The sequence below is a fragment of the Peromyscus leucopus genome, chromosome 20 (genome assembly GCF_004664715.2).
Source record: "Peromyscus leucopus breed LL Stock chromosome 20, UCI_PerLeu_2.1, whole genome shotgun sequence".
Taxonomy (NCBI): Eukaryota; Metazoa; Chordata; class Mammalia; order Rodentia; family Cricetidae; genus Peromyscus; species Peromyscus leucopus.
This window is the reverse complement of record NC_051080.1, coordinates 51,252,804-51,278,071: the sequence shown is the minus strand read 5'-3', so window position 1 is coordinate 51,278,071 and position 25,268 is coordinate 51,252,804.

Below are 25,268 nucleotides of genomic sequence, written 5' to 3'. Positions count from 1 at the left end.
TGAGACAAAGTGGAATGATGTTTCTCTCACAGAAAGTTAACAACTATGGAAGGCACATTAACAACCACATAAAGACAATCATTTTGGCATGACCTAACTGAGCATCTTGGCAAACAGGTACTTAAGGTACAAAACTTTAAGGAAGTAATATTTCTTAGTGTCTAGTCCTGCACATTCACATCTCTTGAGAAAGTATCTCCTTAAAATCTGTGACCTAACATCAGGGTTATCTCATTCAAGCCAGTGGCTGTTGGCCAAGCTATTTTATTGTCTGACTGAATGGACTGACTTTTATCTCTATAACTCTGGGACTTTAGGCCTATGAGTATGCCTCATAAATGGAGACTATTTCAGCCAGGAGACAAAGTAAATCTATTATTGATGCCTGGCCATTTCAAGCTCCTTATATCAAGATGTCATCAATGAACAGTCACCACTTTAACCAGAGTAATTGACTGAACATCAACAGGAACAAAGGTAAGCAATGGAGGAACATTACTGGTCCCCAGATGACTCATTCCAGAATTACATAAAAATTCCTGGTCAACCTTAATGGAAAATAGACAATATTTAGCAAGCTAGGTCTTAGAATTATGGTCCACATTTACATTGAGAGAACAATGTTCTACATCAGTCTCACTTGCTCCCCTCTTTCAGGATTTCAACCCAAGAATGGTCCTTAGTACCCCTTCCCACAACTGAAACTGTCTGTATTTCCTCCCTCTAATGCTTATATGTTTCATATAGAAAAATTAGTTAATTCCAATAGTTAGTTAGCTTATTTTTTTTTAATTTAGTAGACTCAAAGTAAAACTCTTGGACACTAATTCATCACTAAAATGCACTGTTGTAAATGTACTTAAGAAACTTATCATCAAAGATAAATGTTATATGGGAAAATATTATTATAAAATTTGATGGAGCACAGCATCATAGCAAAGGATATTACTACTCAGTAATGATCCAGAAATGCACCATGTGTTGTATTTTTATCTTGTGGGTTGCAAATTTGTGTCTTGTAAGCAAATGGCTAGAGAGTAAACATTTAGGGCTTTGTAGTCCATACGGTCTTCATCATAAACTGTAAACTGTGCTGTTCATTGTAAACCAGAAACAAAGAAGATGGCTGTGTTCCAATGAGGCTGAATTGACAAAAACCAGACACATTCCAAACTTAGAGAACTGTAGCTTGCCAGTTCTTGCCCCAATTCATGAATCAAAATAGAACTGGTGCTTAAAATACAAAAGAATGCTTGTACAAACCCTGTGAGAGTTTTTTTAAATAATATTTTTTTAATTGATTCTTTGGGAATTTCACATAATTCACCCCAATCCCACTCATTTCCCTGTTTTTCTATGTCTGCCTGCCACCCTTAGAGCCCTCCCACCAAAAGAAAATTGAAAAGACGAACATTTCACTCTTCCTTCTTTCCTGCCTTTCTATCATATATACTTTTGTCATAGTGGCCTTGGGATCTGTGGTGTGATACGCAACATACCTTTTTTTTTTTTTTTCCCCCAAACAGCTTTACTCGCAAATGTTCGTTGCAACGTGTTGTTGGTCTGGTTGAATGCCTTTGGCTTTTGGGACACCATCAATACTGGACCTTCACTGAAATGCCTCTTGCATATCTTGCTATTGCCCTGAGTCATGGAGATCCTGCAGTGGATCCCTTCACCCTCTCCAGGAGCTCATAGACAGGGTAGAAGTTGGGGTAGGCAAACTCAAAGCCCTGGATATGGGCGTGGGTGGTACCTGAGTTGATCAGTCCTCTAATGAGTTTTCGCCAAGTGAGAGTCAGGCCCAGCTCTCTCCATGCCCACGCCATTGGGCCAGCTTTTCTACACACATAGTGAGGGGTGGGGCAACCTCTCCTGCTGTGTTGGTCATGGGATATCAACACAGAACCCAGCTGTAGTAGGGCCAGAGACCAGACATGGCCCTCAGTTGCAGCTCCGGTCCAGATATCATCATGACCCCAGGTGGCAGCTCAGACCACTCAGATCCGTATGGCTCCAGTGGCAGCATGGCCCTTGAATACCAACATGGCCTCAGGTAGGCCTCCAGGCATCTGAACGAAAGGCTTTCAGGGGTAACATAGGTCATGGATGTTATCACAGACCCCATCTGCATTTGGGCCACAGACCCAGACATGGCCCTTGGTTGCAACGCAGACCGAGACATCACATGGCCCCAGATGGCAGCATAGGTCACCCATATCAACCTGTTACTCAGCGCCCTCGCGCCTTCAGTTCCCCTTCTCTCCACAGTGCCTGAACCGCGCACTTCTCTTTCTCTCCCATTTCTCCACCACAAACCTCTTCATTATAGTCACACCTGGGCCGTGGGATGCCTGCTGGGCCCTCCCCAGTAAGAGTTTTAAAAATAAAACCAGAGGCCAGGGATAAAGTTTACTGAAAGATCATGTATCTACTATTTATAAGGCCAGGGTTTCTCTAGCACTGTAAAAGAGACAGAGAGACAGACCAAAACGAAGCAGATACCCAATACAAAACAACATGGTATCATGCTTTGTAGCATTTGCAATTTGTTCTCAGTGTTACTCATAGCACATTACAGCTTTTCAAACTGAATGACTACAAAGCAACTTATATGTTTAACAATAATGTATTGAATTTATTTTGAAGTTAGTCCTCTAAACTTTGACTATATTTTTCTTTCAAAATTAGCTTAAAGGAGTTAATCAATGTGTTTGGAAATAGAGTGCAAAACTTAAATGTTTGAAGTTAATAACATTGTGTGTGTGTGTGTGTGTGTGTGTGTGTGTGTGTGTGAGTGTGTGTGTGTGTGTGTGTGTGTGTGTGTGTGTGTGTTTGCAAGCATGTTTGTGTTGATGGATACATGTTTGTGCTGGTGTGTGTACCATGTGAAGATATTCATGTTGAGGCTGAAGGTCAGTCTCTTATTCCACCCTGTCTTGGGACAGGGTCTCTCATTGCTTGGATCTTGCAGAGCAGCTCTGTCGATTGGCCAGCAACCGCCGGGGAGCTAACGGTTTAGCCTCCACAGGACTGGAGTTACAAGTGTGCATGATATTTTTTAGAAAGTAAGATCTAGGAACAAGCGGTTTCTCCTGCTCCTATAACAAGCCATCTGACTGAGCCATATCTGCATCCTGAAGTTAAGAACATCTTGCAGTAATTGTAAAGAGAGCTTGAACATGAGATTTTGAACAGAATTTTACCCTTGTGAAAACAAGAGAAGACCTGAATGAGTTAAAAGTTTTTGAGCCCAACATACAAAATTTAGTTTTAATATTAAATAAAAATGACTTAATTATTTCAATTTATGGGAGCAATCCTTTGACAGAACTCCTATTTTATTTCATGTTTTACATTTATTTACTTATTTATTTATTTTGTGCACATTTGTGTACATGTGTGTATACTTGAGAAATCTGTGATTTCATTCCTTGTAGTTTTTACATATTCAAATAAGCATAGTGACATATTACTTCATTAATTTCATCCAGTAAGAACATTTATTGGAAAAGATAATTTAAAGAAAAAAGGAGCAAGAAAACAAAGAATTTTTTCCACTTAAAAGAATTATTATCTCTGAGCACTAGTAGCATTTTTACCCTCAGTCAACACTATGAATTCTTACAGAAAAGTAGGAAATGAAGGCACCAGAAAACCAAACTTATTCATTCTAAATAAATATGAAGAATATTGAAGAGGGTAAAATATACTGATTATCCCATGGAGGAATAAAATTGTCAGGAAGCTAAAACAGCAATAGAAATGGGCATAACTAAGAAAATGGTTAATGTATAGATCTAACTATGATCTATCAATCCATCAATCTATCTATCTATGATCTATCTATCTATCCTAATCTATCTATCTTCATCCATCAATGTAGTGACTCCATTTTTGCTTTATTTTAAAAAGAATGTTTGTTTTAGAGAGAATAACTTTTTGCTTTATTTTAGAAAGAATGTTTGTTTTAGAGAGAAGAACTTTTGAAAATGATTTTGAAAAGATCTATTTAATAAGCTATTTAGAATGCTAAACTAAATTTCCAGTACAAGTATACATCAAAGCTACATTCATTTAAAAATTGATTATAGAACCCTTTTTATTTTCAAAGCTATCAAAAACTTGTTACAATTTAAGCTTCTTCATGTCGAAGAGTATTCTAACCATTTCAATTCAATATCTCTGTTTAGGTCCCCAGCACCATCTCATTTAATGCTTACAATCCCCCTCTTTTGCATGTTATTTTGTCTGTTCATGCTGAAATGGACTTAAAATGTAAAGTGAAAGACCCACAGTGATGAATTCACAAGGACAGAATTAGTCCTTTCTTTGGCTGAGCTCTAAAGATTTCACCCATTATTGCACCACATGTTGCTAGGCATTTTTTAGAAAGTAAGATCTAGGAACAAGCGGTTTCTCCTGCTCCTATAACAAGCCATCTGACTGAGCCATATCTGCATCCTGAAGTTAAGAACATCTTGCAGTAATTGCAAAGGGAGCTTGAACATGAGCTACAGAATTCTACCCTTGCAAAAACAAGAGAAGACCTGCATGAATTAAACATTTTTGAACCCAACATACAAAATTTAGTTTTAAAATTAAATAAATAAGAATAAATATTAATATTATTACTATCATGTTTGTTATTGCCTGAAAACAAAATTGAAAATAGATAAAATGTACTTGCAAGTCTATGATATCAATATGAAGGAATCATTTGTTTAATTTGAGAATTTGTTTAATTCTCTCAAATATCATCCTGTATATGACAGTATGATTTTGTGCTATGGATGATTGATTGATAAATAAAATGCTGATTGGCCAGTAGCCAGGCAGGAAGTACAGGCAGGGCTAGCAGAGAGGAGAATTGGGGGAGCAGGAAGGCAGATCTGGGGAGATGCCAGCCTGCCGTCCAGGGAGCAACATGTAAAGGCAACAGGTAAAGCCATGGAACACGTGGTGACATATAGATTGACAGAAATGGGCTGAGTTAAGTGTAAGAGCTAGTCAGTGGTAGGCCTGAACTAATGGCCCAACAGTTTAATTAATATAAGTTTCTGAGTGATTATTATTTTTTTAAAAGATTATTTATTTATTATGTATATAGTGTTCTGCCTGCTTGTATCCCTGCAGGCCAGACAAGGGTACCAGATCTCATTACAGATGGTTGTGAGCTACCATGTGGTTGCTGGGAACTGAACTCAGGACCTCTGGAAGAGCAGTCAGTGCTCTTAACCCCTGAGCCATCTCTCCAGCCCCCTGAGTGATTATTATTATAAGTAGTTTCGGGGTCTGTGGTGATGGACAGGACTGGAGAAAACTCCAGCTACAATTTTCTGTGATTGAGACCTTACAAATCACTGCATTCTTTTAGCCCAAGTTTATTCTTTGTGTTTTTTTTTTTTTTTTTTTTTTTTTGGGGGGGGGCAGGTTTTCTCTCTGTAACTTTGGTGCCTTTCCTAGAACTCACTCTGTAGCCCAGGCTGACCTGGAACTCACAGAGGTCCGCCTGCCTCTGCCTCCAGCATGGTGGGATTCAAGGTGTGCACTATCACCACCTGGCTCTGAGTTTATTCTTATGATAAATACATGACCAACTTTTATATAATTATCTCCTTCAGCTCCAAAGTAAGTATGTTATTAGACCCCCAAGCTTTTTGACAGCAGAGGCCATGCTTTTATTGATTTTGAGGCAGACAGTATGGCTGCTTAAGTATACCAGGTATTTCAAAACAATTTGTGGACTCAAAATGCATCTTGTCAACTGAACAATCTTCATGACTTCTGTAAGTAATGCTGAAATTCTTGGATAATTGGATATGTGATTAAAGAAAGCCCAAATGGAAAACCTTATAAGATACTCTCTTTATATTGTCACTTAGGATAAAAAAATGATGGTAATTTGAAGATTTTTTAGCCCTAAAATATGAAGCATTTCTCAAATGCTGTCTAACTCTAGACATTTATAAAAATCACTGCTCCTTCTACTTGTAATAAGAATCCTTTAAGAACCATTCTTTATGAAAGGTGCTCATCGCCATTTTTTTTTGCTTTTCTATTGTGGGTAGTGGAAAGATAAAAATTCTTTTGATTTGTAATGGCTCTTTGCTTAGTTTGGCATTTAGTTCTGGATTGTATTCACAGACAGTAATCTCAGAAGGAAAACAGTTGGTTTTTTTTTTTTTTTTTTTGAAGGCTGAGTTTTTCAATCATTTTTATTTTCCGTGAAGGCTATTGTCTGTGGTAATGCCTTCATTTTGCTAGTTCTAAATAAATTTTTTTACATGAAAGAATTTTCTAGTACCAGACAGAGAGTCATCTCATTTCATTACAGCTGGACAACTCAGGTTTCACCTGCAGCTTAGCTGTTGTACTTGCTGAAGCCTCACACTTTTGTATTTGTATGTGAGTGACACATATTCACTAGTGCTACCAAAGATCCACACCATGTGCTAGCATGTAACACACTACAGCATAAATGACATTGCTGAGGCCGGGTAGTAGAGGGCAGTAGTGAGGAGTAGAAAAATGTGGCTCAGAGAGTGTCAGTTGAAACCAGACCTGAGGAATAAATTTTGAGATCCAATCCATAGTGTGGTGACTACCATTAATAATGGTGTATTATGTAATTGTAACATGCTAAGTAAATGTCAAATATTTTCACCACAAAATAACATGTAAGGAGACAGATTAAATTGTTCTGTAACATATACATAGATTCACCTGCATTATACACCATAAATAAGTGTAGCTATAGTCAATTATAATTCAAAAAGAAATTTGCCTTTATTCTGTTTTCTAAATATGGAAAGTATAAAGAAGCAGAAAAGAAACACATAAACGGAGGCTTACAAGTTTCCCAGAAAATCAGCATATTTAGCAAGAATCACATCCTATGGTGTGCGTGCAGTACTACCAAAGTTACATGCATCAGAACATTTCTATTAAAATATTACTATGATCAGAGGTAAGAAATGATGAAGAGGCATCTTGGGAAGCCACAGGAAGGATTCTGGCATAGTATTCACAACCCAGTTAAAGAAAATAAAGTCATGTGGAGATGATGTAGGAATCATAACCAAAAGCAATTTATGGAGTAAAGGGTTTATTTTGCTTACCCTTCCATATCACTTATCATTTTGGGAGGAAATCAGAGCAAGAACTCAAGCAGGGCAGAAACCCAAGCAGGGCAGGAACCTGGAGGTAGGAGAAGCAATGGAGGAATGCTGCTTACTGGCTTGCCCTCCTGGCTTGCCCAACAGCTTTTTTATAGCACCCAGGGCCATTCGCCCAGGGAAAGCACCACCCACAATGGCCTGGGCCCTCCAGCATCCATCACCAATTCAGAAAATCTCCTACAGGCTTGCCTACAGTCCAATCTTATGGAGGCATTTTCTCCGTTGAGGTTCCCTCTTCTCTGATGACTGTAGCTGGTATCATTGACTTAAAAATAGGCAGAACATCCCACTACCCATGAAAGTAGGCCAGCAGCCAGGGAACCTTCAGATAGTGGGAGTGCTTATGAGAGTATCCTATACATATGCTTTCTGCAGTGAAAACATATAAAGTGCTCCCATAAGTATTCCCTTAGTGATGATAGATAACTCATCACTGTTCTTTGGGCATGTCACTGCACACATTACTAAGCTCAGTCTTTTGAAAGCCTGTAATTGGTTGAGCTATAATACATAGCTAGGCAGGTCAGCTATAGCTACATTTCTGTAACACCTGAACCATTTATCCTCTGTCAGAGAGGCTATAATGCTGTATTTCTAACACCATGCCTAGCTGATTAAATCATTCTCCTCTAAGAAAAATAATGTTACAAATAGAAGACTAGAATATGCACGTATCTGAAATGTTTTCTTCTAGGGACTCAGGTCAAGAATCTTGAAGTAACTTGTGGGGAAAGGCAAAGGGCAATGAACAAAGTCTGTACAACTGAGACACGAAGTCCAGACACAGTGACCCTTGAGTCCCTCCCTCGGGATCCTCTTGGCTAGGAAAAGCTATTTCTCCAATTTAGCTTGGCTTGCTTTGGAGATTAATTTAGGTGAGCCAGTCTTAAAATTACGATGGAAATTTTGTTACTCATTCGTAGCATTTATTAGATTGGACTAGATTTGGCTTCATACCATTTAATGCTGTGCTCTTTTGCAGCAGATTACTATGTACATTCTCTCTAGGGTTCCACCTCATAATGGCTCGTACACACTGTGATTTTTTCTGCAAATATCTTTAGTGTCCTGAGTCATGCTGTGACACAGAAACTATGACCATTATAATAGATGACCCATAGCCAGGAATTTCTACTAAAGTTAATCACAAACTGAGACGCTACCCAGAGTATTTCCAAGTAGGGCATGAGAGAAGGGGGAACTAGATGTTTATTAGCAAGTCAACTAGTTTCTTGATCAGTTTTTAGTAAGTTTCAAAAGAGGGAATGTTTGGTTTCTTCCCAGCACAGAGTGAAAAGATGTTTATACCTGAGGTAAGAAGCAGAGAAACAAATACATTCATCTCAGTATTGGGCTCAGTTGGCATCACTGCAGATTTTTCTGTGTCTGAATTAGCATATTCAGACAGCCTGCAAAAGCCAATTTCCTTTAATTTAAGGTAAAAATAGCGATGACTCACCCTCACATTGTCCCATACACCCCTGAAGCCTCATTTACTCCAGAATCTTTACTGGAAATCACAAAAAACCTTAGAGGTAAGAAAGATATGTAAAAGATGTCATTGATATGTTCATTTTTAGGCATTCTCTTCCCTTTCCGTTCAAGGTTTTTCACTAATCATCTAGCTCACCAATTTTGCTTTTACTCCCCACCTTTTTTGTTGCAGAGTAATCAGCAAAAAGGAAGTAGCAAGAAAGAAAATGAAAAGAATAGAATCAAATTATCTACCTTGTAAGTCTTTAGTGATAACTGGTGATTAAATGAGAAAACCTTGTGTGGTAGGACTTGTTAAAAAAACAAAACAAAACAAACAAACAAACAAAACAGTGCTCAATAAGAGACACAGACTGCCGTGATTCATGTGTCAATCACAAGGATACTATGGGGACGTTTTGTTTCCTTTCCCTTCCCTCACATGTGAAGTTAACAAGGGAAGAGGGGGACAAAGAGATTCAGTGGACAGAGACCTTGCCTTTCACTGAAGTATGGGGAATTTATTTTCTATTCTTTTAAGGGTTTTGTCAATTTCAACAAGTGTCATTTTTACTTGGTTTTATAGCATGACAAAATGTTTCTTAATTTCCAGTGGATAGAAAATGACACTGTGCATACCTTTTTTTTTTTAATGCACACCTTTTAAATGAGTTGATTCTATAGAAATGATCCTCTTCAAAAGAAGACCATTAGCAAAATTCACTGATAAATCCTTCTTAAGATGTTTTTCAACTATAATTGACACATTAGGAAGACTACTGATAGAGCTCAATTTGGGATATTTAAAAGTATGGATAGTTTAAAGACTTAGGTTTTCATAGCAATGAAAACATGTTTACACAAACATCATATCTTAATATTCTGTCATATATGATTTAAATCATTTTCCAAGGCACAGATAAAATAAGTCTTCCCCTCTCTCTTTCTGTTACCACCTCCTCACACTAACTTTCCCTGAAACTGACATGTAACAATCTTAGACACACTTTTAAATTCTCTCTAATTTTAGAATGGAAAAGACTCCTGGGAAAGAGGATAGAATCTCTGCCTCGGGTCTCAGGTGCAGGCTTAACATTCCAGTTGAGCTGGCTCGGTCACTTTGGCTATGGGACACTTTTAGGAAGATGAGCTCACCTTTAGCTATACAGAAGTGGTAGATGGGATCATTAGGCCTTTAATAAGAGGTACTGTACTTTTCCCTACCATAATTCGCCCTAGTGCAAAAATGTATGTAATGCAGCCACGTAAGGGTCATAAATTAGATTGGTTTCCTTAATTACAGTAGAAAACAATTCTTTGTGTCTTCCTTCTTTTCTAAGGATGGTTTCCTTAATACTTCGGGCTCTCTCCCCAAATGCTTTGGACTTCCTTGTTTTTTCTCTAGCGTCCAACCTCATCCATGTGTCTGGCATCCATGGAAGCTTCAAGGGTGTGGCTTTTCCCTTTCCTCCTCTGTTCTCTCCCTCTGGGCTGCAGCTGAGATTTCAGGTTTTTATGGACTTCCTGAATTTTTCTTTTGTTGTTGTTTTTTCTTTTTTTTAAAACTCAAATAAAATCGTCCTTTGTTATGGAACAATCTTTTTGAACACTGTGAATGTGTCACTCTGATTGGTTTAATGAAAAGCTGGATGGCTAATAGCTAGGCAGGATTTGTGGAAAAGAGAGAACACTGGGAAGAAGAAGGGCAGAGTTGGGAGGAAACACCAGGGACGCAGTGCCAGCAGCATGGGCTTTACAAAGTAAAGGTAATCAAGCCACCTAAAAGAAGGTAGATTAAAAGATGTGGGTTAATTTAAGTTATAAGAGCTAGTTAGAAACAAGCCTAAGCTATCAGCCAAGCTTCCATAATATTAACAAGTCTCCATGTCATGATTTGGGAGCTGACTTGTGGGACAGAAAAAAATCTGCCTCCAGTCCTTCTTCTCCCATTTGAGTACATTCTTAAATCCCTTCATTGGTGAGAATATAAGAACCCAGAAGGGGACACTGATTTTCCCTTATTACTACATAATTATATGTTTATAAGTGATATGTAACATTATTTTGCATATCATAGTGTACATGTATTATCAAATGTCTTACATTGTCCTGGTACTATTCAATCTCTTTAACATTATTTTTACTTGATTTCCTTATATTAAATGGAGATACAGTCCATGCACTTTAATTTGTCCGTGGCATTCCAGAATAATGTATATATTCATTAAAACACTTTGAGAAACATTTAGGTCGATGCTTAAGTTTTCAGCATTATAGTGTTCCAGTGTTCCAAATTGTCTATATTCTCTTATGCACATAAGATTTTTTTGAAAATTCATATCTAGATGTAGAATTTCTAGTTGAACTTTATGTGTATCCCTAAAGTTACTGTATATTGCCAAATCCTTCTCAGAAAAGTTATAGCAGTCCCAGATTCCAGTAAGTGTGTACCACATCTGTGATCATGTTTGTATCAACACTAGTTATTGATCATGTTTGGAGGTTTGGTTTCAAACAAACAGGAAGAGAAAAAATTATATGGTGTTTTATTTAATTTTCAGTCTTATGATGATTGCCATTTGCTCTGTTCAGTTGTTGCCCTGGTCATGTTGTTTGCCTGTATTGTACTGGATTTGGTTTTCTTTTTATGGATTTGAGTTTCAAATCTCCTTTCTCACTTTGTGTTTTCCTTAATCTTTATTTATAATTTTGGGTAGAAGATAAAATCTAATGTTATCATGTTTAATAGATTTTGCTCAGTTTTTGTTCTTTGTATCATATTAATTTATAATTTTCTTCTTGAAGTAATTAAATATGTTCACCTATTCTTCACAAAGTTATAAAGATTTACTATATAACATTTATATAGAAGAAATTTGATGTTCAATGTGGCAACCATAATGATTATTGATTAGTAATGCCACTCTGCAAGGCATTATATCTGTGTATATTTGTTTCTGTATCATTTATTCTGTCACATTGCTTCATGTTTTAAGCCTTTTATTAATACTAGGCATTGTAGATGAATTTCTAAATGTTATTATTAAATAAAAAACACAACACGGAGCCAGAAATTTGAGTTAAAGCCTTAGCGAGATCAGGGCAAGCCACCAGCTGACCTCACCTAACCAACTCCGAAGCTTCCAAGGAGAGTGATTTCCTGCCTACCAGGCTTTTATGCCTTGCTTTTCTGCTTTCTCATTGGCTCTTAGCCCAGCTACCTCACTTCCTCTGCCTACACAGCTCTGTTACTGTCTATATGTCCTATAGACCTCCAGGTCTCTATGGTTGATACTGGTATTAAAGGCGTGTGTCATTACACTTGACTCTGTTCCCTAGTGTGGCCTTGAACACACAGAGATCCTGCCTGCTAAGGGATTAAGGTCGTGTGCTGCCTGACTTCTTTGTTTACTTAAAATGGCTGGCCTTTTCCCCCTGACCTTCAGGCAAGCTTTATTTATTAATGCACAAATAAAATATCACCACATTTCAGCACAAATAAAATATCACCACAAGGCATGACTATAGATTTATAATTTTGCAATTGGATAGACTTAGAATCTGAAGCCACACTTTACCTATGTCCCTTACATACTCTTTACAATTTACTTATGATCACCTTACCTATTTACCCCCAAGAAAATATTTTCAGATTTTGAAGCAGAATACCTTTGATTTGTAGATAAATTTATACAGAAAGAATTGCTTCATTATGATAACCATGAATATTTATCTCACTTACTTTCCACATGGCTTCTCTAATTACCTGTTGTCTTCTCCCCATTTTATAGGAAGATATTCATTATATGAATGTTCTATAATTTATTCTCCCATTCCATTGTTAATGGGCATTAGATTTGGACAGCTTTTAGCTATCATAAGTAAACAGGCCATGGGAACTTTTATATAACTTTAAGTGGACATAAGCACTAATTTTTATTAGCCATACTGAAGTTTAGTGTTTATTGGTCAAAGCACATACAAATAATTAGCTGCAGTAGACACTGTAACACTTTCTCCTTACTAGAAGGGCAAATTTGCATCCTCATTAGCAACATAAAATACTTAGAAGTATTTTAAAAACCTCAACAATTTGGCTTGATCTGTATTTTAAATTCCAGATGTTCTGGAGGTACATCCACATCTTATTATAATTTTGTGTTCTTTGATGACTAATGGTGCTACATACCTCAATGTATACATATTAATGATTTCAATATCCTCTTTTGTGAAATACTTTCTCAGATCTTTTGTTCATTTATAAAATTCTTGTAGTGAGTTGAAAATCCCAAATATCAGTAAAATCTCAGAGAAACTGATGTATTTCATTTATTTACACACTCATTATTTGGGCCCAGCTGTGGACCTACACTGAGGCTTTTAATCGGACAAAGTCCCTACTTTCTGTGATAGTCCAGTATATCTGGAAATACACTTATGGACATGTTACTTGCTACTGTTAGTCAATTAAATAAGTGTTTCTGAAAGGGCTCCCTCCCAGACCCCAGCTTAAGCACAAATCACACCCAAACACCTGCTTTCACAGAGAAATCCTTTATTAAGCAAGGAAGAAAGGTGAAAGTGGCTGCTTTCTGGCTCAAGTGTAATTTTAAGAGGAGAAAAGGGGAGATCTGTGTTAGGATGGGCTAGGATGTGGTGGTAAAGGATACAGGGGACTAGGGAGAAGGGGAAGGGGACAAGGGAAAGGGAGGAGAGATATTATCCTGGAGGTACAAAGGACTACCTCTGGATAGAAAGGAGACAGATGTGTCACATAGGAAAATGGTGGTTTATAAAGGAAACCCTGTGTTAGGATAAGGGGTTTAATTTTAATTGGGCATGTTAATAAAGTGAACCAAAGAGAACTTCTGATTGCTGGACTTCAATACTTATGGCTGGACCTTGATAGTCAGCCTCAGGGGAGGAAATGAAGAAATAAAGGAATAGACCTTGGTGTCTAGCTTCAAGAATGTAATCTAATGGTTTTTGGTAAGTCAGAGGGGCTGGGAGAGAAGGGCAAGGCCTGCCAGAGCCACATGTTCTAGTGGGCTAGTGCCCCTTCAGTTTCAAAGTCAAATGAACTTTATTTTGATGTTATATAACGTCAGCAAATCTACACTACCGTAACCCTATGGGCCTTGGATACACAAACGAAAGTTACAGATCTATAAGACTTAGGTTTAGTATGTGGTGTTTGGAAATTAATTCTTCTTCAGAGCTCGTGTGTGTGTGTGTGTGTGTGTGTGTGTGTGTGTGTGTGTGTGTGTGTACTTCTATTTTGCAGAAGACGATGAGAAATGCTCAATAAACCCTTAAGTCAGATTGAATAAACAAATTTACAAATGATATTAAGGACTTTTCTGTGTTGTCTGTCTTGGATGTCATTAATCTGTAATGAAACAGATTTGGGAAAAATTACGTGATTCTTCTTGGCATTATTCTATATCTTAATAGGGGCTTGGAGAAAATGATAATCTGGTCAGTTTAGGATCATAAATTGGAAGTGATTGTAGTGAAATGCAGAGGGTTGGGGGACTCTTAGAGGCCATAAAGTAGAGATAAAATAGAAACCTTTTTTTTCAAGCTGAAAGCAGAACAAAGAAAAGTCAAAATAATTTGGGATAATAAGGTGATAGAGAGAGAGGAGAAGTCCTATGTACATTTCTTAAAAACAAGGAAATGAGAAGGATCAGAATCAAAGAAATTTCAAGGTTCAAGATATCAGCTGTAAAAAACCCCTGGTGAGAGAATGGCTTGAGACCTAATGGAGGTTTTATTACAAAAATGAAATGAGGATAAAATTCTTTAGACAATAGTTAAAAGAATTGTACTTTTGGAGTACTTAATGGATCATCCCTTGGAGATGAAAGTTATGTTTCTGGAAAATAGCACAGTAGATAGAAAAGCTGGATCCTGGCATACATGATTTATGGATATTCGTTAGAAACTTGGGAATTGTTGGAAACATAAATTTAAGAAGTTGCTATGTGGTTTTAGAAAGACCCACAGAACCAATATGTAAATCTAACATCTTTGAATGAGACTGTGGGACATATAAATGCTGCCCGCGTACCTACAAAGCTGGACCAATTCATATGATTATGAGGAGTCTATACAGACATTACAAAGTTAGTGCAATAAATTGTGTGCATTTAGGTCAAACAAATCCTTGATCATATTCTGGACTCCAGTACTCATGGTATTATTACCTGTCATAAAGATATATCTTGCACAAATTACAAATCTTCTCACAGACTCAACCTTCTTATTATGTATATTTTAATGTTTATTTTTATGTGTCTATGTGATTGCTGTGTGGAGATATACCAGAGGAGGGTGCTGGATCCTTTGGACATGGAAATGCAGGCTGTTGTGAGCCACCTGCAATAGGTATTTGTAGCTAGAGTTTTCCTGCCTTGCCCACAGTCAGGACAAATCTTTGTCACCCGCCAGTCCCATAGCTGCTCAGACCCAACCAAGTAAACACAGAGACTTATATTGGTTACACACTGTATGGTCGTGGCAGGCTTCTTGCTAACTGTTCTTATAGCTTAAATTAATCCATTCCCATAAATCTATACCTTGCCACGTGGCTCGTGGCTTACTGGTGTCTTCACATGCTGCTTGTCATGGCGGTGGCTGGCAGTGACTCCTTCCACCTTCCTGTTCTTTCTTTTCTCCTCTCTGTTAGTCCCGCCAATACTACCTGCCTGGCCACTGGCCAATCAGTGTTTTATTTATTGACCAATCAGAGCAATTTGACATAGAAACCATCCCACAGCAGATATTAAGAAAGGAACTCAGGTACTTTGTTAGAGCAGGAAGTGCTCTTAACCACTTAACCATCTCTCTAGCCCCTTATTTTATAGTTTTAAAGAGCAATATTGCTGAAAAAAAGAAAAAGGTTGTGTAGTATCTGTTCTTAAAACACTACAAGGTTTTATGGTGTGAAAGTAAGAGAAATAATCTAAGAAAGTGCTGTGGTGGTTTGAATAGGTGTGGCCCCCATAGACTTATGTATTTGCATGCTTAGCCCATAGAGAGTGGCACTATTAAGAGGTATGGCCTTATTGGAGTAGGTGTGGCTTTGTTGGGGGAAGTGTGTCACTGTGGGGGGGGGGAGGTTTTGAGACCTCAAATGCTCAAGCTATGCCCAGTGTTGGTATACAGTCTCCTTCTACTGCCTGTCAATCAAGATGTAGAACTCTCAGCTACTTCTCCAGCACCATGTCTGCCTGTGCTGTTATGCTTCTTGCCTTGATGGTAATGGAATAAATCTCTCAAACTGTAAAGCAACCCCAGTGAAATGTTTTTCTTGATAAGAGTTGCTGTGGTCATGGTGTTGTGTTTTCACAGCAATAAAGCCCTAACCAAGACAGGTGCTGAGAATAAAATAAAGATTTTGATAACAGGGTTAAGATTCCCCCGGCACAGTTAGAGATAGAGCAATGTAGATGATAAAGGAGAAAAGAAAAACATCTGAAGTGAAGGGCAGTTATCACCTGAACTTGTAACCCAGGTGAAGATTATGAGTCAGTGGAAATCTAGACACACTTGGATATAGAATTGATAGTCGTACAAAGACTCTGTATGGGGTTAATCCATTCCAAACTTCAACTCAGTATGAGGACTTTGCTTGAAATATTACAGTGCATTAAAAAAAAAGTCACATCTCAGCTGGACAGTGGGGGTGCACACCTTTAACCCAGCACTTGGAAGGAAGAGCCAGGCAGATCTCTGTAAGTTCAAGGCCAGCCTGGTCTACAGAGCAAGATCCAGGACAGGCACCAAAAAACTACACAGAGAAACCCTGTCTCAAAATAACAAAAACAAAACAAACAAACAAACAAAAAGCCACATCTGTAATTTACAAGCTCATTTAACCCATGAATACCAATCTCTCTTCTTTTTAACTAATTAAAACTTTATTGTTATGAACTTTTAAATCAAAAACATTTCACAGTGAGATCAGACAGACATAATTACTATATATGTGAACTTCTATATAGTTATAATAGCCATTCTGAAGTTGTAGAGCCTCACATTGGGGTTTACACTTTATCTTGTTCTCTTTTTTATATATTATACCCACATGTACATTTGTTCACATATGTAAATATGTATTTTTTCCCAAGAAAAAAATTAATTAATAAAAAAATTAATTAATTAATTAAAAAAATTAACAGATGTGAATACAGAGAAATAATTGGGATTGTTTTGTTCCATGCTGCTGATTCAATGCCTAATATCTAGTAAGTCTATTGAATACATGGGAAGAAAGGGCAGGAATACAGGAATTGGTGATTGATAACAATATTGGAGTTATTGCATAAAACTCAGGTGTTGTAGCATGTATTTATTTGATACTGCAGATGCTGCATTTCTTCATTTGTTTTAATTCATTCATTCAAGAATAGCGTGATTACAAATCAACAGCACTCATCATTAAGACTAATATTCGTTAAATGGGGAGGAAAATAATATCTATTGCTTAGAGGTGACACAGAGGTAAGGTTGAAGGGGAAAAAGGAAATAGATAAAAAAGATGGAGAGAGAGAGAGAGAGAGAGAGAGAGAGAGAGAGAGAGAGAGAGAGAGAGAGAGAGAGAAGATATGGAGAGGAGAAGAGAGAGGGTACACACATGGTTTTTCTTCTTGTGCATGTAATCTCCAAAAGCCATAAGTTCCTAACTTCTAAAATGAATATTTGTGGATAACTTTTATATCAAACTCTATCTTTTCTATCTGCTGAAAATAATAAGAAAAAACATCTGTAGTTTGTTATCATAAAAGGCAAAAATTGTCTTCAAAACACCTCTTTTACTACTAATAAGAGGTAATTAAGTTTTCAGAATGATGCTTCACTACTTACATTGTTCTGGATAAAGATGAATCATAGAATAAACACAACTGAGGATGTAGGACAATAGGGTTGGATGTTCAGTTTAATAAGCACCAAGTTAATGAATCCCAGGGCATGAGTGTCAGCCCCTTGAAAGCCCTATAACATTGTTTTTTCTATGGTTTGAAGCTTGAGTCCAATCACATCTGTACAAATCCAGTCTCTCATGTTGCTCCTTTCTCCTTTCCATTTCTCTCTCCATCTGTTTCCCCCCTTCATCTAACACCCACTCTCTATTGTAAACTAGATATATTTTAATAGATTTCATTTTAAAAGTAATGTGTCTGAGTGTTTTGTGTGCAGGTGTATACGTGTACCACTTATGTTCATGGTGAACTAGGAGACCAGAAAAGGAAATCCAGTCACCTGTCAGTGGTGTTACAGACCCCTGTGATCTGTCATGTGGGTTTTGGGAAACAAACCTGGGTCCTCTGAAAACCTAACAAGTAGCAAGTGTTTTTAAGTACCAATCTGTCTCTTCAGCACCTAGATACAACTTTAGATCTAAGGATAACAGTGAGAAAGAAGTCAATCTTCCACCCAAGTACTAATTAGACCAGGCCTCACTTAGCCCGCAAGATCAGAGAAGATCAGACACATTCATGGTGGTATGACCATTCAGGAAACCTAGCCAACTATCTAGGCTTAGTGAAGTCATGGATCCCAGAGGAGAATCTATAGTCACCACTTTACTAAAATAGCATAATCCCTAACTAAATTCTAATTATTTGTCCTTGTATCCACAGATAAATGTAGTTATCAACCCGATCAAGGAAACTCCCCTTTGCAACAGATGGAGACCACTACAGAAAACCACAACCAATCAAGATGCAGAGTTGTGGAGCCCAGTCCCAGTGAATATATACTCTTGCAACTAAGGTGCAGTGATCATTTTGGAGGAGGTGGGTGGAAAGATTGTAAGAACCCGAGGAATAGGAATTTTGCTATAAGTCTGTGTCTCCCAGGAATGTGAGAAGCTATATGCATAAATTCTCACCAACATGACTATTTAAACATGAGGAAAACAGTGAACAAAGACAACCACAATGGACTTGCTAATGTGGACAGACTAGGGTGAGGTGGAGCCCAGGAGGCCTCAGTCCTACACAAAGAACTATAGGCAACTAAGGAATGCTGAGCTTGGGAGAACTAGTACCTAGGGAAAGGCAAACCAATGGGCTATTGAGTCCCAATTGATCAGCCCTGTAAACATACATACAAATAACATTAGAGACTGTGTGTGTGTGTGTGTGTGTGTGTGTGTGTGTGTGTATGTGTGTATATATATACATACATACACACACACACACACACACACACACACACACACACATATATATATATATATATATATATATATATATATATGTTAGGCTTTTATGTCTTGGGATTTTATTGCTGTGAAGAGACACCATGACCATGGCAACTCTTATAAAGGAAAACACTTAATTGGGGCTGACTTACAGTTCAGAGCGTTAGTCCCTTATTGTCATGGCAGGAAGTGTGACTGCATACAGGCAGACATGATGCTGGAAAAGGAGCTGAGAGTTCTATATCTGGATCCTCAGTAGCAAAGAGAGAGAGAGAGTGAGACACTGGGCCTAACTTGAGCGTTGGAGACCTAAAATCCCACTCCCAGCAACACACTTCCTTCAACAAGCCACCTCTACTCCAACAAGAGCATTGGGGTTATTCGCATTCAAACTACCACAGTGTAACAACAATTAGAAAGAGACCATGGATTTGAGAAAGAGCAAGGCAGGGTATACATGAGATAGTTTGAAGGGAGTAAAGGGAAGGGGGAAATGATGTGATTATATTATTTCAAAAAATAAAAGAATTATTAAAAATAGACAAGATTTCTTTTTTAATATCCTTAGAGTCTAGCTGAGGAAAAAAGAAGTAGGCAATTTCCTGTGCATCTTGTTAACTAGTACATACAAAGGAGGCCAACCCTATTCAATGCAAAGGAACCAAGAGGGCATTACAAAAAGCATGTCCCTTGAAGGATGCCTTACTACGAAGATGGCGAAGGAGTCAAGGCTTCTCTAGATATTTTATAACTATATGTAGCCCAATTATATTGTTAGGTGTATTGTGAAGCACTTATAGAATTGAGCGCTTGGACTGAATGAATGAATTTTCTAGTTATAGAATACATTAAAAGGCATTCCAGAGCTGTGGGACAGCATGTTCAAATGCAAAGTAGCAAAAGAGACTTTGGCAAGTACAAAATGGGTCAACAAATAACAAAGAACAAGTGAAAATGATTTTTAGTGTGATTTGGAAAGCAATTTGTCCTTTTTAAAAAGAAGAGCTGTTATTTATAGCATTCACACAATCACACCATTTTGCACTCTCTTATCAATTTTTCATTCTACTTTTCCCTTTTTGTTTTATAGAGAAAATATTTGTCAGGTTGTCCCAAAGTCTTTGTAACTACTTTTCAAAGGCTGCATAGTATTACTTTGAGTTCTCAATCACTCACCAATTGTCTTTGTCTTTTCAGTGTCATAATTAATTTATTTTTAATGAGCTTGTATGAAAACCTTTCTACTTCTGGGTCTGTAAAAAAAAAAGAAGAAGAAGAAGCAATAAGAGAATAGTACAATGTGTGCTAAATGTACATAATGCCCAAGAATCCAATTCTGATTTGTACACTCTCCAGGGGTCTCTGAAGAGCTTCATCTAAGATTTTTTTAAAAACATCTTGAATATTCTTCTCAACCTAAATTAGATTTAAGAATTCGCCTACTGGGAACAATACTATCCACCATAGTAACTACTGACATTAATTACCTATGAAAATGAGTGGCTCACTCAAAGTGAGAGCTGCCAGGCCAGCTTCTGTACCAGTTGGCATACCAATGTAGCTGTGGAAATTACATCTCCAGCTTCTGATAGAGGGAAAATCCATTTTCTTCAAAGATGAACACCTATATAGGTTGTCCAATTCAAAGTGGTCAGGCTTGGACACACGTACATATGAGCAATGTATGGTACATATCCCTGGTGTGTATGTGTATATAACATTGATAATTGAAGAAATGTGCTCATGAATATAGAAAGGAGGTGGGGGAACTTGGGAGGAGTTAGAGGGGAAGGGAGGAGCAGCAGTGATATGATCATGTATGAAGTTTTAAAATAACAGAAAAGAAAGGTACTAATGGAAGAGGTACACTGGATACCCAAGCCCTGAACCAATGCACGGTGGGTGCCTTCCTTAGCTTAGTCTTCTGGAGAATTTCACAGAGGTAGCTAAAGGGGTAGCTGAAGTCACCAGTATGGTAAGAAGTCCCAGAAAGATCAGGAACTTAGAACAAAGATCATAACCTTAAAGCAAAAATGGGGTAGTGGGGAATCAAAAGCCAGGTGGTCATCTGAGAAATTCAATGCAAGGTGTGTGCAATGAACAACAGGTGATGCAGGCCAATCGGTAGAGATTGGATCAAATCAGGGTCAGTTAGGAAGTGAATACACTGAAAGGTAACGTTGGCTTGGCTTGAGGAGAGGGAGAGGGCAGGGCTCCGAAGGATGAGGAAGCATGGGGACACTAGAAAAGCTCAGTGCAATTTTAGGTTTCCACTGCAAGTGGTTTCCCAAGTAACCAAAGGTATGAAAGATTTTTCTCCTTAGTGATATAATACAGGAGAATAAAAATACTTACAAATTAAATCTAGTACAAGAAAATATTTGGGCTGGGATTCAGAACTAATATTTTGACTCTTGACGAGAATTTGAGCTGAGCAAAGAATAGTTAGTTGTATAACTATTTTCTATTTTCATATATAACTATATAATATACATGAATTAAGTGACCTCTACTTACCCAATAGTTCTAGTCTTGCACAGCATTCTACGAGGGCACTAATTTGTCATTTCTGTGTTTGGAGTGGTGATCCTTTTCTCCAGGAAGATACTCTCTTGTCTCCATTCATGGGCATTTGTTTCATATTTTCACAGCACTCACTGTGCTTAATTCAGAAGAGTGTTTATTGTTTGTCTTCTTCAAATCATTGTGACAACACTCGTTCCATAAAACTATCATGAAGTTTCCATGAAAACTATCACCAAAGACTGGATGGCTTGAACAGAAATGTGTTACCTCACATTTCGGGAGACTGGAAGTGTGAAATCAAGGCAGCAACAGGACTGGTCTTCCTAGTAAGGCCTTGCTTTTTCAACTTTTGATGCCCGAAGGAAACTTATGCACCCCTTGGCTTATAAACTTGTCTTTCTGATGTCAACCTCCACTGACCACATGATCCTTGTATCTCTTCTCTTTATAAAGACAACAGCCATATCCCCCCGCTGTCTGTTAGCATGAACTCATTTTAATTATTTTTATCTAGACAGATCCCGGAGGTGAAGACTTCAATATAGCATTTTTGGTTTTAAGGAGGGGAGTCACAATTCAATTTATTACAGAAGCTTGGGGTTGTGTCTATTATATTATTTGAACTTTTCTATCCTGTCCAATTATCTCATTGCCAAGACCACATATTGTATTCAATAAAAAAAATGGATGAATGCATGAACATGGGAATGAGAGTGTACTAAGAAATCTGTATGCCCTTCATATAGAAAATAAATTCAGATAGAGACAGTAAAAGGCTGCACTTCAGGACTCCAAGGCTCTTTCAGTTCTACAGCTGTATGTTTCTTTTGTCTCAAAACTAGTTTGATTCCAGCTACTCAGAAATACCATGGTAGGTGCTCAATGATCAGCTCTCTGTAAAACTCAGAGACCAATCACATTTCACTTTAATAAATAATGTATTTATAAACTTACAACAGTTATTTGTAGTTTCAGAGAATCTTGATGACCTTTGACCTTGTATCTTTGAGACTTGTTTTAGGCCACTCGGGCGTGGGGCACGGACTCCATTTGAGCTGTAAGCCTGACATCTTCTGTCAGATAAAGGATACTGCAGAAAGATTGAAGTGCCAGAAGGGAAAAGAAATGACATCATTCTGGAATTAACTCTTAATCACAGAAAACAGAGAAAGAAAGGTAACTTGTCTGCAGAGTTACAGAAAGCTTATTGCATATAGAACTATTCGTTAATTTTAAAACAATATTTTCATTAAATCTTTTACATTTTCCTCATGTATTTCAATAATACTCACCCACAACTCCTCCCTGATCAACCAACTTTGTGTTATCTCTGTCTTAAAAATATCAAGTCAAATTTAACCTTACTCAAATACTCTTGTGTATGTGTATTCCCTGGAGAGAGTTAGTGTTCATATCTTTAAAGAAAATTAAGTCTTCCTCTCCCATCAGCTATCTATCAAAGCTGTTGCCAGTCATTATATTCTAAAGAATGAGTGAGAATGTGGATTAAGAAGGATGTTAATCTACCTAAATTGACTGTTGCCTTGAACAAGAAAGTAAGAAAGATAAAATATAAATAAATAGGTCATCCACGAGGAAATAAATCAAACAAAATGTTTCTGATGAAAGAATGATGCGTCTTACTGCTTCAGGCTTCAGTTAAGAGGATGTGCGGAAGCTGTGAAAGAGGTTCTTGACTCCCTGGCACCTGAGTATTAATTTAATGCGGTCCTGGGCAGAACTGTGGTTGGGTACATGAGGGCTTCCTAGGATCAGTTTCCATCTGCAGTTTCTACCATTATAACTGGCTCCCTCACTTGGCCCTAATTTCAGGGACACCGTTGGTGCAATTACTAACTATCCAGTGCTTCATGAGAAACAACTTCCTCGCATTCTTCTGAATCTCTAACTAAATCCAGGTGGTGTCACTTCACTTAAACTGCACACACACACACACACACACACACACACACACACACACACACACACATACCGACACAGAGACACAGAGACAAACAGACAGACAGACAGACAGACAGACAGACAGACACACACACACACACACACACACACACACACACACTTATAAGCATGGACATTTGGCATGGCACAGCTAAGACTCCACACACTGGGCCGGGGTACTGGATGTTGAACCCAACTTATCTGAGGATTAATGTGTCACAGGTTGGGTAAGGTTAAAAGGTAGATTCAGCAGGCTGGGAAGGGGACTAGAGGATGCATATGGTGTAGGGCCATTAGTTATTTTGGGAGTATTATAAATGGAGGCACTAGTTATTTTTCTATTACTGTGATGAAACACCATGACCAAAGCAACCTGTAGAAGAAAGAATTTATTTGGGCTCACAATTCCAGAAATAAATGAGTCTGTTATGATAGAAAATCTTGTCATCCAAGAGACTGCATGGTGTCAGAAACAGGAAGCTGAGGCCACACATCTGGAATTATAAGCAGAAATAGTGAACTTGGAATGGCTAATCTTTAAACTTTCAAAGTTCACATTTAGTGACACACATCCTTCAACAAGGCCACATCTCCTAAATCTCCCCAAATAGCAGCACCAACTAGGTATTAGGTATTTAAATGCCCAGGGTATATCTCATCCATACCACCACAGGTGGGAAAGAATAAAGCCTGGTGAGAAGGGAACTAAGTGAGTGTAGGATATACACCTAAGCCCAAGCTTGGAGGCTGAGGAAGGCATGGGTAGAGTTCTCAAACTGGATCAGCTCACTGAATATTTGTGCAGGCATGCATGCATATTTATGTGGAGGCCAAAAGTTGATCCCAGGAATCTTCATCACTTTTCTACAGTATTCTTTGAGGCAGGTTCCTTCAAACTCATAGCTTATGGATAAGGTTCAGTCTTTTAAGCCAGCTTGATAGGGGAACCCCCTGGCTCTGCTTCTCAAGGGTAGAATTAGGAGAGAGCTACCTGACCATTGTCATCTATGTGGGGTTTGAGCATCCAAATTCTGGTCCTCTTGCTTGGGCAGCAAGCATTTTAACCACTAAGCAATCTCCTTCGCCTTCTCTCCTTTTTATGAATGTATGATTAACTTCAGTTACCTCTTATAGTGTTTGACTTTTGCTTTATAGTAGGTTTCCCCCTAGTTTGTGACCTTCACCGAGAAATCTCTATTCCCAGAAAACTAGGCAGGGGGTTGACATGATCATTCACAGTGAACTTTCAGAGTGAATGGATCAGGTTGACATCTTCAGGTACAATAGTTACAGACCTGGTAAGAAGTGGAAATCAAGGATTCTTGGGTATTTTCCTAGAGGACCCACTAGTTTCAAGTCAGGTTTTCAGTTCTTGTCAACCTTATTCAAGAATGTTTAATGGCATCTAGACTTGACAGAACAGATATATACCACTAAGCATTTAAAAATTTTATCATTTATGTCTATTTATTTCCTTGTATAATGAAAATTATAGAAGTCTGAAAAAACATTCACTCAAGTGTTGAATGGGTTGACTTGGTGATATTATATAACGAAATCTTATTCTCTTTTTATTTCTTTCTATTCAGCTTTTTTGAAATTTAGTTTTATAAATAAAGCTCCTCTCTATGTCGTATTACAAGGTAAGGTTATGAAAGTTTGTAATACATATATGAACTCTGGCTGAGTGGTCCTTTGTTTTCTCTCTACAATTTTGTTTGTGTTGAAGTTGTAGGACTTCAGCCAAAGCACTTAACAGCTGAGAATTACTTAAGATTAGAGCACTGTTTGTTACGTGGCTCCCTCAGAGCATGCATGCATTTGTGTTGGGTGCCTGTTGCCAGTGGTAGAGGGAAGCAGGCAATGTATCTCAGTCCCACTACATAGTGTGAAACTGTTTTTTCAGAGGCAAC